Genomic DNA, 16875 nt, shown 5'->3' on the forward strand with positions numbered 1-16875 from the left:
TGCAGGCTTTAGCACAAACATAGGTTTTCAACTCATTTGAGTAAATCCCGAGGAGTGTGATCTGCTAGGTCATATGGTAAGAACACGTTTACTTTTGTAAGAAACCATAAAACGATTTTTATTGAGAATTTGAGGACTTTCCTGATAGAAGTAGAGAATCCGAAGTTACCAGGACACTAGAGCTGGAAATCAACGATAAAGGAAAGGAGCACTGCAAGATTAAACTGTGCAATTTAGTCTTGAACCTGGAGAAGCGTGGGGGCCATAATGCATGAAAGGAAGAGCTTGTGTGCCCGGGCAGAACCATGCTTATGGTCAGGGAAGATGGCCCTTTATTCACAAGAAGGCAGAGTCCTGTGCAGATCTTGAGCTGGATAACCTGACTGCTGATGTTGTCAATCATTGTGAACCACATGCAGGAGCCACGCATCAACCCAGTCTTTGAAGTTATTAAAAACTGGAGAGACTCACACTTGCACTTTCAAACTTTTTGAACCTAGTAGTAAAGTCAAAGCTATTTGATTAAAAAAAAAAAAAAGACTCTAAAAGAGAGGAATTTCCCCACTGCCATCTTGTTCCATGAGTTCATGGAAACTCCCAGGACATGCCACCTCACAGGAGCCATGCCAAAGAAACTTACTTGACAGCCGTTAGTCAGTCACAGTTATGTTTTTTGAAAGTAATTTTTTCCCCCTCAACCTTTAACTGGCTTTTTGAGCCATGAGAAATAAAACGAAGGCATCTGATTTTGAAGAGTCAAACATCTGAGCTGCATTAGATAGACATTGAATGACTCTTATGTGCCCACACTGTTCCTGAGGACTTCTAGAATGTACCAGAAATTCCTTCCCCATGTTGAGGCAAAGATTCTGACCATCTCTGCTTTTCTTTGAGAAACACAGGCTCAGAGGGGTTCACTGACAATCCCGTGGCCCCCTGGCTGGTGCTGAGCAGATCATGAGTTCACACCCTCAGACTTCTCTACTTACGCTGGACTCCATCACACAGCAGGGTGGGAGTTCCTGCTCCATCATTAGCTAGCTGTGCTAAATTGGCTGGTTATTTCACTCACCAAACCTGGTTCCTCCACAGCAAAATGAGAAAAAAAATGTTTAAGCATATACCTCATAGGGTTATTATAAGGACTAGGTGAGGTAATGTAGTGCAATTCAGTGTCTGTTAGAAAGCCTTCATTTATTAATAACTTAGTATAATAATTCTCTTTTAAAAGTTACCAAGTTCTTTAAAGAATCAGATGCACCGCTTTGGAATACCAATGTGAATGCCTCTGGAAATGGGCCGGTTTTCACTCTGAGGTCATCGAGTTGGACTCTCACAGCCTGCTCTGGATTATCTTTCCAGCATGTGAAGGAGATGATCAGCTTCAGTTTTTTCCCCTTCCCCTTCTCTGCTCCACATCAGCTCTGTACTAACACAGGGACAGTTTCCACTCCTTTTACAGTGTAGACATTACGAGGCACATGGGGAAGCCGCCCATTCATCACTTTCTGAAGAACTTTACCGCTGACATCCCAGCCAGCTGAATGCTGGCTGTTGCAGACTCTGACAGGCCCATTATGTAGGGTGGAGGGCTGGGCCTGGGTGTTTTCAGGGTGGAAAGCAGGCAAGATGTTGGAGGGATGAGGACGGGTCAGAGAGGATCTGAGATGCAGAACTGCAGAGGGGGCTGGCAGCCCGCGGGAAATAGCAGGCAGGACAGGCTTTCATCATTACAAGGTCCTCAAGGCCAAATGCAACTCTGCTTGGTTTCATGTTTGTTTTGAATAATAGCAGCTAACATGAAGCATTTTACATGGATATATGTTCATTTGGGGCTTCCCTGGTGGCTCAAACAGTAAAGAATCGGCCTGCAATTCAGGAGACCTGGGTCCAGTTCCTGGGTCGGGAAGATCCCGTAGGAGAGGGCATGGCAACCCATTCTGGTATTCTTGCCTGGAGGATTCCATGGAAAGAGGAGCTTGGTCCTCTTAGCCTGTAGAGGGCTACAGTCCATAGGGTTACAAAGAGTTGGACACAATTGAGTGACTAACACAGACACATGTTCATTTTACATGGATCTTCTCAAGGACCATTTACAAACAGCTGGGAAGTGAAGAAGTGACTGCTGTTCTTCCCATTATACAGGTAGGGAAACTGAGGCACCAGGTCAAACAACTAGAAAATGGCTCTGGCAGATTCCAACTAACCTTAGTGGGGGTCTTTAGCCTCAAGGCTAATTCTTCTGGGCATTTCCCCTTAATGCCCCTCAGGAAGTGAATCTTGGCAGCTGTGGCTCTCAGACCCAGCGAGGGTTCAGGCAAAACTCTTCACTCCTCCAGGTCCTCGGTGTTCTCACCTGCAAAATGGGGGCACTAATAAAGGCCTCACCATCACCTGGCCTGGTGGCCAGAGGACAGTTTGCTGGATAAGATGGGGGCGAGTACCAAGCACAGAGCCGTATAAGGGTCTTCCAACATCTTTAACCCCCTCAGCAAACCCTCTGGCTTAAGCAGCTAGGACCAACGTGGGACTTGGGGGGCTACCTCCTTCTGGCTCAGCCGCAAGCAGAGGGGTCCCCCTCCCACCCCACTGCCCTCAGATGCCGCCCCCCCAACCCCCGTAGGGCGCCGGGAGGCCGCTCGGCACCATATTTAGTCAGGGGGAGCGGGCAGCCCCGAGCTGGTATGCAGCGCTGGGAATTCCTGCAGGAAGGAGCCTGCGCCTGCCCTTTTTGGGTTGTCTCCCGCCCAGCGCCCCCCGCCGCCCGCCGCTCCCGCCCGGGGTGGGAGGACCGGCCGGGAACCTAGGAGTCCGGCCGGGCGGGGAGAGGGGCGCCCAGCTGCCCGTGGGTCCCCGGGCTGGCGCAGGGCCAGCCCAACGCTGCGGCTTCCTTTTATGGCCTGTGTGCGTGCGTGTGACAGGAGAGAGATGGGGGGAGAAAGGGAGGGCGATCTGCAGCCAGAGACACAGGGACCAGAGACAGACAGAGACAGAGAGACAGTAAGAGACAGCCATGGGAAGAGTGACGGAGACACACAGAATGAAAGAAAGGCAGAACAAGACAGACAAACGGTGACGGAGAAACCCGGTGTCAGACACACACAAGGGGGTGGTGCGGACACGGGGGGGTAAGGGAGTGCTACTGAGAGGGACAGAGACAGGGAGAAAGCTTTCAGGCAGCTTTATTTGCAAGAATTTCCTGGGGCGGGGAGGAGCAGGAGAAGGGAGCTTTCAAAGAGCAGGGAGGCACCCACATTCTCCTTGGATCCTGACATGCACCTTGCAAATTACATAATAACCGCACACACACTTCAGCTTCAAATACGGAGGCTCAGAGAGGGGAAGTGACTTGCCTTAGGTCACACAGCCAGCGAATGGTACACCCAGTGCCTGAAGTCACAACAGTTGGGCTTTTTTTTTTTTTTTTTTTTGCTTGTGGGTGGAAGTGGCGATGCCAAGTTGGGAAAAGAAAAAACTTCCCCTTTCCGAACAATTCCCAGAAAGTCGGGGGCTCCTGCCTTGTACTTTGCAAAGTTCAGAAAATCCCCTTTCCCTGCCCGTCTCGCAGCATAGCCAGCCCGTTTCCAGGCAATAGGGACGAAAAAACTGGGGAGCGGGGAGAGGAGGTGTCGACTCGGACCCCCACAGCTCCTCCCTTGCGGAAGAAGCGGTTAAAGCCTGCGCGGCTGGAACTGACTCAAGGAAGAAATTCTCAAGCATCCCCTAGAGACGCCGAGTGCTCTCCACCCGTTTCTCTAGGGACCCGGAGTCTCCGCGACTGTCCGAGAGCCGGGGTTAGAAAGCCCCGAACGCCTCTGCCCGCTGCGCCCTTCCCAGGGGCCCCCACCCGGTGCGCCCCTTTACGGGCGTCGCGGCCGGAGCGCGCCAGGCCTGGACCAGAGCGGTGTTTTTCGGGCCCTGCAGGGGGCGCTGCGGAGGGAGCGCCGGGACCCATCCCCACCCCGCCCTCCTCGGCTGCCTCCCCTTTCCCACCCGCGGGCAGCTCCGGGTCTATAAAAAGAGGCGTCCCGGGCGAGCGCGGAGATTTGGACGCCCCTGCCTGGGAGGTGTACCAGATCTGAGCTCTCCGTCAAGTTTCTTCTCCGCTCTCCCCCCCAGTTGGAGATCTGTAAGTATGTGTTCCTGCGGGGGACGAAGTTGAGTCGGGGGTTACAGGATCCTGCAGGGCATCCTATAGAGGCTGGGGAACCATGAGGCGCATCTGTTGGCATCCTCTTAAGGACCATTGGGGAGGGGCTGAGGGGTCACAATTTTCATTTCTCTCTGCCCCGTCATCCTATTCCCCAAACCAGCATCTCCCAAGGTAGTCAATGAGAAGTACCCCCTTGGGGGTACTTATTAAAGATAATGCCTAGGCCCATCTCCGGTTACTTCAGAATCTTCGGAAAAACTGTACTCTGGGTATATGAGTCCCAGATGATTTTTGTTATGAGGAGACTCTGGGAGATACACTGCCTTGGAAATATCAAAGATCCAGCTTCCACTGAAAAGTCATTTCCTATCTCAAAGGCAGGCAATGTGTGGCTCCAAGCGGAGTTGGAAGCATGAGTTTAAAAAACCATGGGCAGAAGGGGGAGTGTTTTTCCCCAGTCTAAAGCAGCAGTCCCAACCTTTTTGGCATCCCCATGGAAGACAGTTTTTGATGGACCAGGGTAGGGGGATGGTTTCAGGATGATTCAATCACATCACATTTATTGTGCACTTTATTTCTATTATTATTACATCAGCTCCACCTCAGATCATCAGGCATTAGATGCTGGAGGTTGGGGGACCCCTGCTCTAGAAGATGCGCTGCTGATAAGCCTTGAATGATACTCTGATCATGATCCATTTTTAAAGCTTGGTTTTCTTCCAGACACACACACTGCACCCCCTTCAAATTTTTAAAAATCTTATCCAGGTTGACTCAGGGGCCTCAAATACTCAGATGCCAAAGCCCGCACTTGCTTACAGAGTCTGCAAGTGCATTAGGTAAGATGGGGCTGGGCTTTCCTGCAGAACACCATGTTGCTCTCGTGTCCCACCAAGTGGGCAAAGTGAGAGAAAGTGGCCGCCACCTGTTGTCTGTTCTCTGTCTGCACTGAGAGCTGATGAGGATTTGGCTGCCTGAGGAAAGGCAGCATTCAAAACTGCACTCATCAAAAAGTAAAAGCAAATATTGAGAAACCCCGAGAAAGGGAGCATTTAGTACAGTATTAAGAATGAATAGATTAAATTGCAAACTGACCATTATATACAGAGAAAGAGCTTGCAGAAGCTGAGCTGAAAGTCATTAGATAGCAGTGGGTGAAACAAGACATTGAAGACCCGTGGAAGTGCAGTTTCCTTGGTGCTTTCCCATTGAGATAAACTACCATTGACGGAGTGCTTATGTGTCAGGCACTGTAGCAGTGTTTGACTTCATTGACCTCATTTAGTCATTGCAACATTTTAAGGGAGGCATTGTGATGCCTGTTTAGTATACAAGATAACTGAGGCTCAGAGAGTTTAAGTAATTTGCCCAATGTCACACAGGAATGGTGGATCCCATTCCTGCCAATTCTATACCCCTGACCCCACCAACTTCTTTCTTTACCATGAACAAAAACTTTGTTGGAATCAGGTTTCTGATGGGACCAGATGCGACCAGTAGGGCAAGTGTTTATCATCTTTTTGAAGAAAATATAAACTGACCTTTTGCAAATTTTAAATAAAATGCGCTGTTTGTCCCCTGGTGGTGTGGTCATCTAGTTAACTAGATTAGATGGGCTGCCATCCCCAGAGTCCAAAAGGTGAACTAGCTGGGCCTTCCTCAAGAAGCTTCTAGGGCTGGTAAACACCGTGTGTTTTATTATCATGTCTGAAATAGACATGTTATTCCGTACAAGGTATTTGTTATGGATTTGTTATCGTTACTTTTCTGTGTGAGGGCTGAGATTGAGGCAAACATGCCCATTTATGGTAGCGTTTTCCATGAGGCTATCCCCAGCCCCCTCGCAAATTAGCCCTGTATTGCAGCTTTGTTGGTTCTGCCCCTGGGGATTTCTCTGCCCTTGTCCTTTCCGTTTGGGAACAAGTTGGGGAGTCTGGAGAGGAAGACATTTGGGAGAAGAGGGGGATTACCTTCTCCTGCTCTCTTTTGTTTTGAAGTTTTATTTTGGGGGTGGGAAAGTGGTCTTCTCCTTTCCTCAGCATATTGAATCCAAACAGGTGAATTTTTTGCTGTAGGCACAACCATACAACTCTTAACTCAGATACACATTAGATTTTTCTGGCAAACCACATCCAATTTTAAATTCACCAAAATCCAAGAATGTCACAAGCAAATGTAGAAATCATCCATGTTATCCTTCCCAAACCTCAGTTTTCTCATCTGTAAAATGGGGCTAATGAGACTAGCTAACATCTGTTGAGTGCTTTTGCTGGGACACCATGCTGAATCCGTTATAGGCATCTTGTCAGTAAGTCTTCACAACAGCTCTTTGGAGTGGATGCTGTTATTATTGGTCCTGTTTCACAAATGTGGAGACTGAATAACTTGCTCAAGATAGCTTGAGCTAGCCAATGAGGAAGACAAGATTTTACAAAACTAGCTCTTTCAAGACTTCAGTGCCTATGGAATTGCCCTGCTGGGAGGATTCAAGGGGATCATGCATAAGAAGGATTTAGCATCGTGCTTGGCCCCTGGTGAACTTCTGTGGATGGTTATTTATACATAACAAGAGACCTTAAGGATTTTGCTCAGTGTTGCCCAGCAGGTACTTGGCAGAACCAAGAAACCTACAGTGTAGTCTTTCCATAAAAGAGAAACCTGCCCTTAAATTTCTTTTCTGGCCATCTCTTTTCATAAACTCAGTTCCTATTTGGGTAAAGGTGGTGATTAGAATCTTCTGCACTAATATAGATACATTTCCTCGCCTGTGTCAGGAACATGACCAGGTATATTGGCCCAGGTATTTTGTGATTTGTGTAGGATCTCTATGGTGTCCTTGAAGAGCTCACCTGTGAGTGGGAGGAGCCTGTTTGTGAGTGGGAGTCACCTTCCAAGGTGACTCCTTTGATCCCTGGGGTCTCTTCCCTTCACTCTGACCATCAAACGCATTTAACCATGGCCACACTGTGGGAGAAAGGCTGAGTCTGCAAAAGGCTACGTAGGAATTTGAAGGAACTTTTTGTTTTGCTTTGTTGGAGAATAGTTGACTTTGAAGGAAATTTTGTAAGGGGTCAGATGATAAAGAAGCTAGCATTGCCTCTTGTTCCTGCAGAGGAAGTCAGGTGTCTCTGAACCACATCAGTGATTCGGAGGTGAAAGAGGAATGGTCCTCATCAAAGTCCCTAAGAAAGGGCCATGGGCTTGCCTCTTGTTCACCTGTACAGGCTTGAACTTCCCCTCTGCTGGTGAAGCAGGCAGCAAATGATACAGAATCTCAGAAGAGTTCTGTATCCCTCAGAGTCTGAGACCACTGGGGGTGGTTATAACCCTTCCCTGGTCTCCATGTAGAATGCCTCTCCAGGTAGAATTCCTGAACTTCTTTGTCCTTCCCTGCCTCTCCACTCTTCCCCATCTTTAGATATAACCGTTGTTAATGTATTCTTGAGCATCTTTCCAAAACTTTTCTACCTCAAATCTTCCTTTTTTATACAAATATTGTTGGCTTTATAAATTAGCTGTTTTTTCACTTAATTGCATATTTTTAACTTTCTATATCAGCATATTGTGGTGTTTTAAAATCACCTGCGTAATATTCTATTACATGGAAGTGTAGCATCTAATCAAGGAGTCAGGGAAAGACTCTGATGTAGGGAAAGATTGAAGGTAAAGGAGAAAGGGGCGAAAGAGGATGAGGTGGTTAGATAGCATCACTGACTCAAAGGACATGAATTTGAGCAAACTCCAGGAGACAGTGAAGGACAGGGAAACTTGGCATGCTGCAGTCTATGGGGTTGCAAAGAGTTGGACATGCCTTAGTGACTAAATAACAAAATAGCGTCTTACTACAACAACCTCTTATTGAAATTTACCAGCTTCACTCCACATATAAACAGGGCTTCAGGGACCATCTTTGTGTATCTATTTATATCTAATTATATGAGTTTATCTGCAGGATAAATTCCCAGCAATGCAATTTGCTAAGTTAGAGAGCATGCACATTTTAAATGGATAGATATTGCTAAACAGTCCTCTAAAGACATTGTCGATTTAAATTTCTAATGGACACATAGGAGACTACATGTATTTTAAGCTGTGCTAAGCCAGAGTTGCAAGAAACAAGACACAATGGGGCTTGTAGGACCAGAAATGGCCAGTTCTCTCTATCCTCAAAGCATCCTCGGTGGGATTCATCAGACCTCTTGCTGACCAAGTTCCCTTGGTAGGGAGGAAAAATTAATTTAGCTTTGATAATTGTAAGAACTTCCTTCTGGGGGTACTTTAAAAACAGTATGCAAATGGGTTAGGCAGATATCAGAAAGGGGTGCAGCTATGGCAAAGCCTCACAAGGACAAGTCCGTGCAAGGAAGCCAAGCAAGGAGACTTCCTGCTTGGATCAGGTGTCAGATCTGGGTTCCAATCTTGGCTCCAACTTTTACAAGCAAAAGCCTTTACTTTCTGGGACCTCCATAGCCTTATAGGAATAATCAATAATGCCTACCTCATGTATTAGAAAACATAGCAAGATGGTATATATAATAAATAGCCTAGCTTGATGTCCCATGAATAGAAAGGGGAATAAAGGCTTCCCAGGTGGCGCTAGTGGTAAAGAACCCGCCTGCCAATGCAGGAGATATAAGAGACGCCAGTTTGATCCCTGGGTCGGGAAGATCCCCTGGAAAGGGGCATGGCAACCCACTCCGGTATTCTTGCTTGGAGAATCCCGTGGACAGAGGAGCCTGGTGGCTACGGTCCGTAGGTTTACAAAGAGTCAGACACAGCTGAGCGACTTAGCACACATAGCGCAGTGATAACAGTGCCTGTTATGAATGACAAATTAAGAGTCCCGGTTGCTCACAGTGACAGTTTGGGGCCTGGAGATCTGGTGCATCTGGGGGCCAGCCCCTCCCCCTGCTTCCCTCTCCCCACTGACTCCTCCCTCACCTGGACCAGGTCTTGACCTAGTTTCTTCTCTGCAGAGATCCTGTCAGCTGGTGGTCTGTGTTCTAGATCAGGCCCCAAAGGTTTTCATTTTGCCTGCATGGCATTTGAAACATGCACTGATTTCCTTTAGGGATGGATATGATGGCTCAGACAGTAAAAGATCCATCTGCAATGCAGGAGACCTGGGTTTGACCCCTGAGTCGGGAAGATCCCCTGGAGAAGGGAATGGCTACCTACTCCAGTATTATTGCCTGGAGAATCCCATGGACAGAGGAACCTGGCGGGCTACAGTCCATGGGGTCGCAAAAGAGTCAGACCCGACTGAACGACTTCACTTTCACTTTCATTTCATACCTAAATGCAGACTTCCAAGTCTGTTGGATATCTGGCAGTGCAGGGCCCACATCCTCACTCAGACACCCCAGCAGAGCTAGGAAGCTGCCCTGTCTCCTCTGGACAGAGCACAGGGCTCTGTCCAGCCACCTCCAGCCTGGGTCACTTTGCATTGCTTACCTGACCCCAGCGACATTTGAGTTGGTGTCTCTGGTCCAAAATCTTGGCAGTAAAATACTGAGCGTAGCTGTTAACTAGGGCTGATGACATGCAAATCCTGTTACTGTTTACTCTGGGGAATTTTATTCATTTTCCAATAATACAGAAGCAGAAGGGGCAAGATCTTTTACCCCTGAGTTCCTCTGGGGAAGATAAAACCGATGCTAAAACAAGCTGAAATAGCTAAACATTCTCAGTTGGTCCAACTCCAACCTTTTTGATCTGGAATTACAGATACCACAAAATGTTAGAGCCCTTGCTATTTCTTTCCCCAAGTGAAAAACGCAAGGCCCAGAGAGAGAGAGAGAGTGACTTGCCCAGAGCCACCCAGTGAGTTCAGCACAGAACTGGGATGTGTAAACCTGTGGTCTTACAGAGGCTAATGAAGAGCTCAAAGAAGGAAGCTGGGTGTTGCTGAGGAAGCCAGGACGTGCCCAGAGCTGACACACTTGGCTGTGTCGGACGTTGCTGACGCCAACATTGAAGAGTCCTTTGCTTTCATCAAAAGGCTGGATAGCAGCCTTAGCTCATGAACTGGACGTAGTATCCATCAATCCTGGGTAATGAGCCCGAAGGTGTCCTTTCAGCTCTTAGAGCTGATGCAGGACATTGGACGGAACAGGGTGGGGGTGAGGGCGGGGATGGTGGGGGAGGAGAGCTTGAGAGGAAGAAACCAGGAGGGTGGGAGGCTCCTTGAGGTTTGGCTGTCTGGACTTCTCTTGTCTGCCCTCATGTTCTCACCCTTCACGTGTGCGGCCTTCCATAGCTGGCATTCCAGGTTGGCTGGGACAGTCCTTCCCCTAAGGGACATCTAGTGATACCTAGATGTCCCTTAGGACATCTCAGTGTTGTCCCATCTCAGTGGGGAGGGTGTGCCACTAGCATCGTTTAGGTAGAGACCAGAGATGCTGCCAATGGCCTTACAAGGCAAGGGGCAGGCCCCTTCCCTGCACACTCCGCCTGCCCCGCCTCCCCAACACTTCCACCCACCATCCACTCCACTGGCAAAGAATTATCCATCCCCAAATGTCAGTAGTGCCGCTGTTTTGAGAGACTCTGCTCTAAATTAAAGACTTCGGCAGAGAGTTGCAGACCGCAGTTTCCCTGCATTTAGAGCATGGTGAATCTTATCACTGCGGCGTGCTCTCTGACCACTGCTGCAGTCTGGCAAGCTGCTTTTCGTTCCCCCCTGTACCTCACCTAATGCCTGACCTGACACTGTCTGCCTGATTGTCCACTACCTCAAATTTTGAAGGCTCAAGCTTCTGGCTGCATGCTGAGGCAAGTCCTTATAGCAATAAAACCGAGTTACCTGCAGCCTTCAAGTTGCCAAAGACTGATCAAGGGTGTGTCCCGTGTGTGTCTGTGTTTCTTTCAGCCCTCAAGTTCTTTCCCGATTTCAAAGAAGGTAGGAGAAGGCAATGGCACCCCACTCCAGTACTCATGCCTGGAAAATCCCATGGACAGAGGAGCCTGGTGGGCTGCTGTCCATGGGGTCACTAAGAGGTGGACATGACTGAGCGACTTCCCTTTCACTTTTCACTTTCATGCATTGGAGAAGGAAATGACAACCCACTCCAGTGTTCTTGCCTGGAGAACCCCAGGGACAGAGGAGCCTGGTGGGCTGCCGTCTATGGGGTCACACAGAGTCGGACACAACTGAAGCAACTTAGCAGCAGCAGCAGCAGCACAGGAAAGGTTACTTGGAAAACATTTTTTATTCAGATTCCACCGCATCTAGCTGTGCTATGATGGTCGAATTACTGACCCTCTCTGTGCCTCAGTGTAGCCTTGGGTAGCATTTTTTAGGGGTTTAAACGAGATAACAGCTGACAGTCAATTACAGCAGCAGTAGGGCTTCGCCAGTGGTCCAGTGGTTACGACTCTGTATTCCCAGGGCAGGGGGCACAGTTCAATCCTTGCTCAGGGAACTAAGGTCCCCCATGTCACATGATGTGGCCAAAAAAAAAGACAGAGCAGCAGCTATGATTACTAATATTAGTAATATTAATTTGCTAGACTCACCACATTTTCTCAAGGGCAAATCTATGGGATTTAATCGGTGTTTGGGGTCTGTAGTGTTCGTGTGTTCAAAGATGTATGGTCAAAGGACTGAAATAGCTTTCAGATGTCAGGACCTTGGATGTCCTGATGTGAGCTCTCCCTCTAAATGATGGAGGGAAATGGATAGCACTTCTCAAATGGATAGTGTCTCAACTTCCCTGAATCCTGCACCACCCCCACCCCAAGTATTAATATTTTGAGGGATTGGAGTTCCAAGGAACATACTCTGGGAAACGCCGTTCTAGAGTGAAGCCAAGCTCCTCTTTTCCCTGTCTTTCTTTTGACCAAAGTGGATTTCGCACACTGTGGCTGTCGGAGACCTCAACGACATGGGAAGCAGCCCAGCCTCTCCCTTTTGGACAAAGACTGGATCTTTGCCCTTGATCTGTTTGTATTTTTGAGTCCTAGATTAGACAGGGTTCCTGGCAGTGGAAATTCCTAAGTCCTTCTGCTTTTCTGCTGTGTTTTTTGCTTTTCTTTTTTTTCCTGATTTTTAAGGCAGCTCAGAAGGCGATGGCACCCCACTCCAGTACTCTTGCCTGGAAAATCCCATGGACAGAGGAGCCTGGTGGGCTGCAGTCCATGGGATTGCTAGAAGTCAGACATGACTGAACAACTTCACTTTCACTTTTCACTTTCATGCATTGGAGAAGGAAATGGCAACCCACTCCAGTGTTCTTGCCTGGAGAATCCCAGGGATGGGGGAGCCTGGTGGCTGCCGTCTCTGGGGTCACACAGAGTCAGATATGACTGAAGTGACTTAGCAGCAGCAGCAGCACCAACATAGAAATTAGGAAGAGCCCACTTAGTTGTCATGCTGCTCAAAACAAATAAAATACATCTCCCGGTCTTCTTGGGTGTAATTGGTTACCATTCAAAAACTTCTCTTGATTGTGCTTATACTACTCAACTGCACAATTAAATGGTAAAGATGGTAAATTTTATTATGTGTATTTTACCGTAATTAAAGGTAAAAAGAAAAAATTTTCATTGAAGTGTTTTCTATATCAGAACAGTACACATCTCTATAGGCATGTAGCTTGATGAATTTCCACCCATGTAACTGATACTCAGATTAAGAAACAAAGTTATCAGCTCCATCAACCTCCATCATGTCCTACCCTTCCAGTTACATCTGATGTCTAGCACCATAGGTTAGATTTGCCTGGTTTTGAATCTCATATACAGGCACACATCATTTTGTTGTGCTTCACAGATACTGTGGGGGTTTTTTCCCTACAATTTAAAGGCTTATGGCAAATCTATGTTCAGCAAGTCTGTTGGTGCCATTTTTTCCAACACCATTTGCTTACTTCTTGTCTCTGTGACACATTTTGGTAATTCTTGTATATTTAAGGTGATTTCATTGTAATATTTGTTATGTGATCTGTGATCAGTGATCTTTGTCGTTGCTACTGTGACTCACTGAAAGCTCAGATGAAAGTCAGAATTTTTTAACAATCATGTATTTTTCACTAAGGTAGACATTAGCTATAATTAGACCTTAGACATAATGCTATTTCACAGTTAACAGACAACAGCATAGTGTAAATGCAACCTTTTTATACACTGGGAAACCAAAGTATCCATGTAACTTGCTTTATTGTGATAGTTGCTTTATTGCAGTGGTCTGGAACTGAGCCTAAAGCATCTCTGGGTTCTGCCTGTAAACAGAATCACACAGTATGTCCTTCTTGTGTCTGCCTTTTTTTCACACAAGTGTTTGTATGATTTGTTCTTATCATGGTGTGGAGTTGTAGTTTACTTAATCAGGTACCGTTTTGAGGAACAGAGTTTTTAAAAAACTATTATACATCTTTGTTCAATAGATATCTGTTGATTTATGTGGCTTCTTTGGGTGTTAGTTGCAGCATATGGGATCCAGTTCCCTGACCAGGTATTGAACCCAGGCCCCTTGCGTCGGGAGAATGGACCGCTGGGCCACCAGGGAAGTCCCCCCCAAAGCCTTTTCTAATCTATAGGTTCCCCCCTTTTAAAATGGTTTACCTGTTAAAGAAACTGAGTCATTCATCCTACCTTGTGGACTTTGTCACACGCCCGTGACCTTGGTTGGCATGTTCCCTGTGCCCTGCATTTCCCTTAAATAGGTGTTAGATCCAGAGGCTTCGTCAGCGTCTGTCCCCACCCACCCCCTTTTTTCTGTAAGAATATTTCACTGGTGGTGGTGGCCACTTCCCCAGGCATCCCCTCTAGAGGCACATAACCTCTGATCGGCTTTGTTCTCGCAGCGTTAAGTTTGCTGAGTAGGTGTAGGTGGTGTCGGCCCGATCCATCCATTGTAAAGTTCTCCATCTGCTATTCAGGATTCCCAGGTGGTGCTGGTGGGAAAGAACCCACCTGTCAATGCAGGAGACATAAGAGACGCAGGTTTGATCCCTTTGTTGGGAAGATCCCTTGGAGGAGGAAATGTCAACCCACTCCAGTAGTCTTGTCTGGAAAACCCCATGGACAGAGGAGCCTGACAGGCGACAGTCCATGGGGTTGCAAAGAGTCAGTCACAACTGAGCACACAGCACATTTGCTTGTCATCTGACATAATGGGGTGGGTCTGAAACTGTGGACCAGTATCCTCAGCACCACTCGGGAGCCTGTTAGAAATGCAGATCCCTGGGTTCACCCCAGACATACTGGCTCAGAAGCTGTGGGGTGGGCCCAGGCGTCTGTGATTCCACAACCTCCCAGGTGAAGCTGATGCACAAGGAAGTTTGAGAACCACTGGTCTGATGTTTTAGCAACTTTGACAGTGATTCCCAAGACCCATTATTTTATTCAGAGTTCCAGAATTGCTACATTCTAGTTTCATCATTTCTTCTACATTTATATAGCAGCAATTCTTCTAAGTAGATGGTAGTTGTTTTTTTTTTAAGCAGTGAAAGGGGGGTGAAGGGAGAATGCTGTTGGACTTACTATGTCCCAGGAGAAATTCAATAGCAATTTAAAAATTAAGAGCGACTTTCCTGGGGGTCCAGTGATGAAGACTCCGTGTTTCTACTGCAGGGGGGTTGGGTTCAGTCCCTGTTTGGGGAATCTGGATCCCACATGCCCAGAGTCACCCCCTCCCAAAAGAATTTAAAGTGCAGGAATTGTGATCGTTAAACCTGGAACAGTGTACATTTTCTACAATTCTTTAGTTCACTTTTGGGGATAACTGGAGTGATCTTTCAGATTTAGGGAATGATTCCCTCATTTCTTATTTTATTTTTTAATGAGCTACTAGATCAGGTCGCCCGGGAGAAATAACTAACCTTTCTGAACAAATTAGCTCCTGGTTTTTGTTATTGTTATTTTCACCCCAGAAGAAGAAAGCTGGAGGAACTGCCCCTCTGATTTTTGCCTTGCAAAGTCTGCATTTTAGGAGTTGATGGCCCAGCTCCAGGGGCCCATTGGTGGGAGGTGGAAGTTAGTCCACCTCCATGGGATTTGGAGTCCAAGCATGCAAATTATCCTGCGTCTCTTGCATCTCCTGCATTGACAGGTGGGTTCTTTCCCACCAGCACCACCTGGGAAGCCTGAATAGCAGATGGAGAACTTTACAATGGCTGGATCGGGCTGACACCACCTACAACTACTCAGTAAACTTAACGCTGCAAAAACAAAGCTGATCAGAGGTTATGTGCCTCCAAGAGGGGATTCATAGCTAAAGGAGCTATGAATTGTTTTCTGCTGAAGGAGGGGCATCAACCACACAGTATGTCCTTGTGACTGTACATCCTCACTCAGCCTGCACCTTAGTTCTTTGGAACCACCAGTGCATCGGGGAGGAGAGGTGGGAGAGGTGGGTCTGATTGGAGTAGCTGAACACGAGCCGGTGTTCCGAGGGCAGGACAGCTCCTGCAAGTATGGTCGGAGGGCCTGGGATGGGCCGTTGGGCGGGTCTGAAAAGAGTCTGTTGCCTCAGCAGCTCATCTCCTGGACATATCTAGACAATGGAATGGAGAATCTGACACTTAATAACTTAATATTTCAGATAAAGACAGACTTCTTGTCAATTATTTAGTGGCCTTGAGGAAGAATTTGTAGAGAGGCAGAATCAGTGTCTTAAGTTTCCCCCTCTTTCTTTACCAGTTTTCAAAACCATGGGTTGATTCCCCAGCAGCTTACAAAGATGATCTGTGAATTTTTTTTTAACTATGATGAGCTCATGGATTTAAGCATTCTAATCTTTCAACTGTTGTATTTACCTTACTGATATTCAGACTGTCCCATATTTGACCAAATAGAACCTTGGTTTAATATTTTTGCGTGTAGTTTTCTAGACTTTTAAAAATGTGTACACAGATGTATAAAATGACAAGACAGGGATGATTTGAGAGAATAGCACTGAAACACGTATATTATCATATGTGAAACAGATTGCCAGTCTAAGTTCGATGCATGAGACAGGGTGCTCAGGGCCGGTGCACTGGGATGACCCAGAGGGATGGGGTGGGGAGGGAGGTGGGAGGGGGGTTCAGGATGGGGGATGCATGTACACCCATGGCTGATTCATGTCAATGTATGGCAGAAACCACTACAATATTGTAAAGTAATTAGCCTTCAATTAAAATAAATAAGTTAATTTTTTAATGAAGAAAAAGTAAATAAAATGACAAGACATTCTTTTATAACTATTTTATTTGGCTTTATGAGGTATAATGTACTTATAGTATTTCTTTTACTTTTTAAAAAATTCACTGGTTTTTAAGTGTACAGCTCAGTGAATTTTGACAAATGTATATAGTCGTATAATCATCGCCATGATCAGGATATAGAATGTTTCCATCGCCCCGGAAGTTCCTTTGTGCCTCTTGGTGGCCCGTTCCCTCCCCAGCCTGTGAGCAACCACTGATCCATTTCCTGTTGCCACAGCTTTGTCTTTTCTAGACCTTCTTATCAGTGGAATAATAGAGTGTGTAGGATTTGGGTTCTGCTTCTTTCATTAAGCTTGCTTTCACAATTCATCTCTTTTATTGTGTAATTTGTTCCTTTTATTGCTGAGTGTTCCATTTATGCATATTGGTTTTTGTCATATTGACTTTGCATGGTCAAAAGTCACCTATTGTACAATTCTGTTTTTTGCAGTGTCCCGAAAAGGCACATCTATAGAGACAGATAGTAGATTAGTCATTGCCAGGGAGTTGGGAGTAGGAACAGGGAGTGACTGC

General features: G+C 46.7%; 1 protein-coding gene across 2 annotated transcripts in view; it reads left to right on the plus strand.

Moving 5' to 3' along the window:
• The first annotated feature begins 3998 nt into the window (after positions 1-3998).
• The window catches only part of MYH11 (myosin heavy chain 11), a 127067-nt gene continuing 114190 nt past the window's right edge, over positions 3999-16875 (plus strand). For both annotated transcript variants that reach the window (XM_068967296.1, XM_068967295.1), the window contains exon 1: positions 3999-4129. The gene's annotated coding sequence lies outside the window, so the exon portion shown is untranslated. The remainder of the gene's footprint in view (positions 4130-16875) is intronic.

This window comes from Capricornis sumatraensis, chromosome 3 (genome assembly GCF_032405125.1).
Source record: "Capricornis sumatraensis isolate serow.1 chromosome 3, serow.2, whole genome shotgun sequence".
Lineage (NCBI taxonomy): Eukaryota > Metazoa > Chordata > Mammalia > Artiodactyla > Bovidae > Capricornis > Capricornis sumatraensis.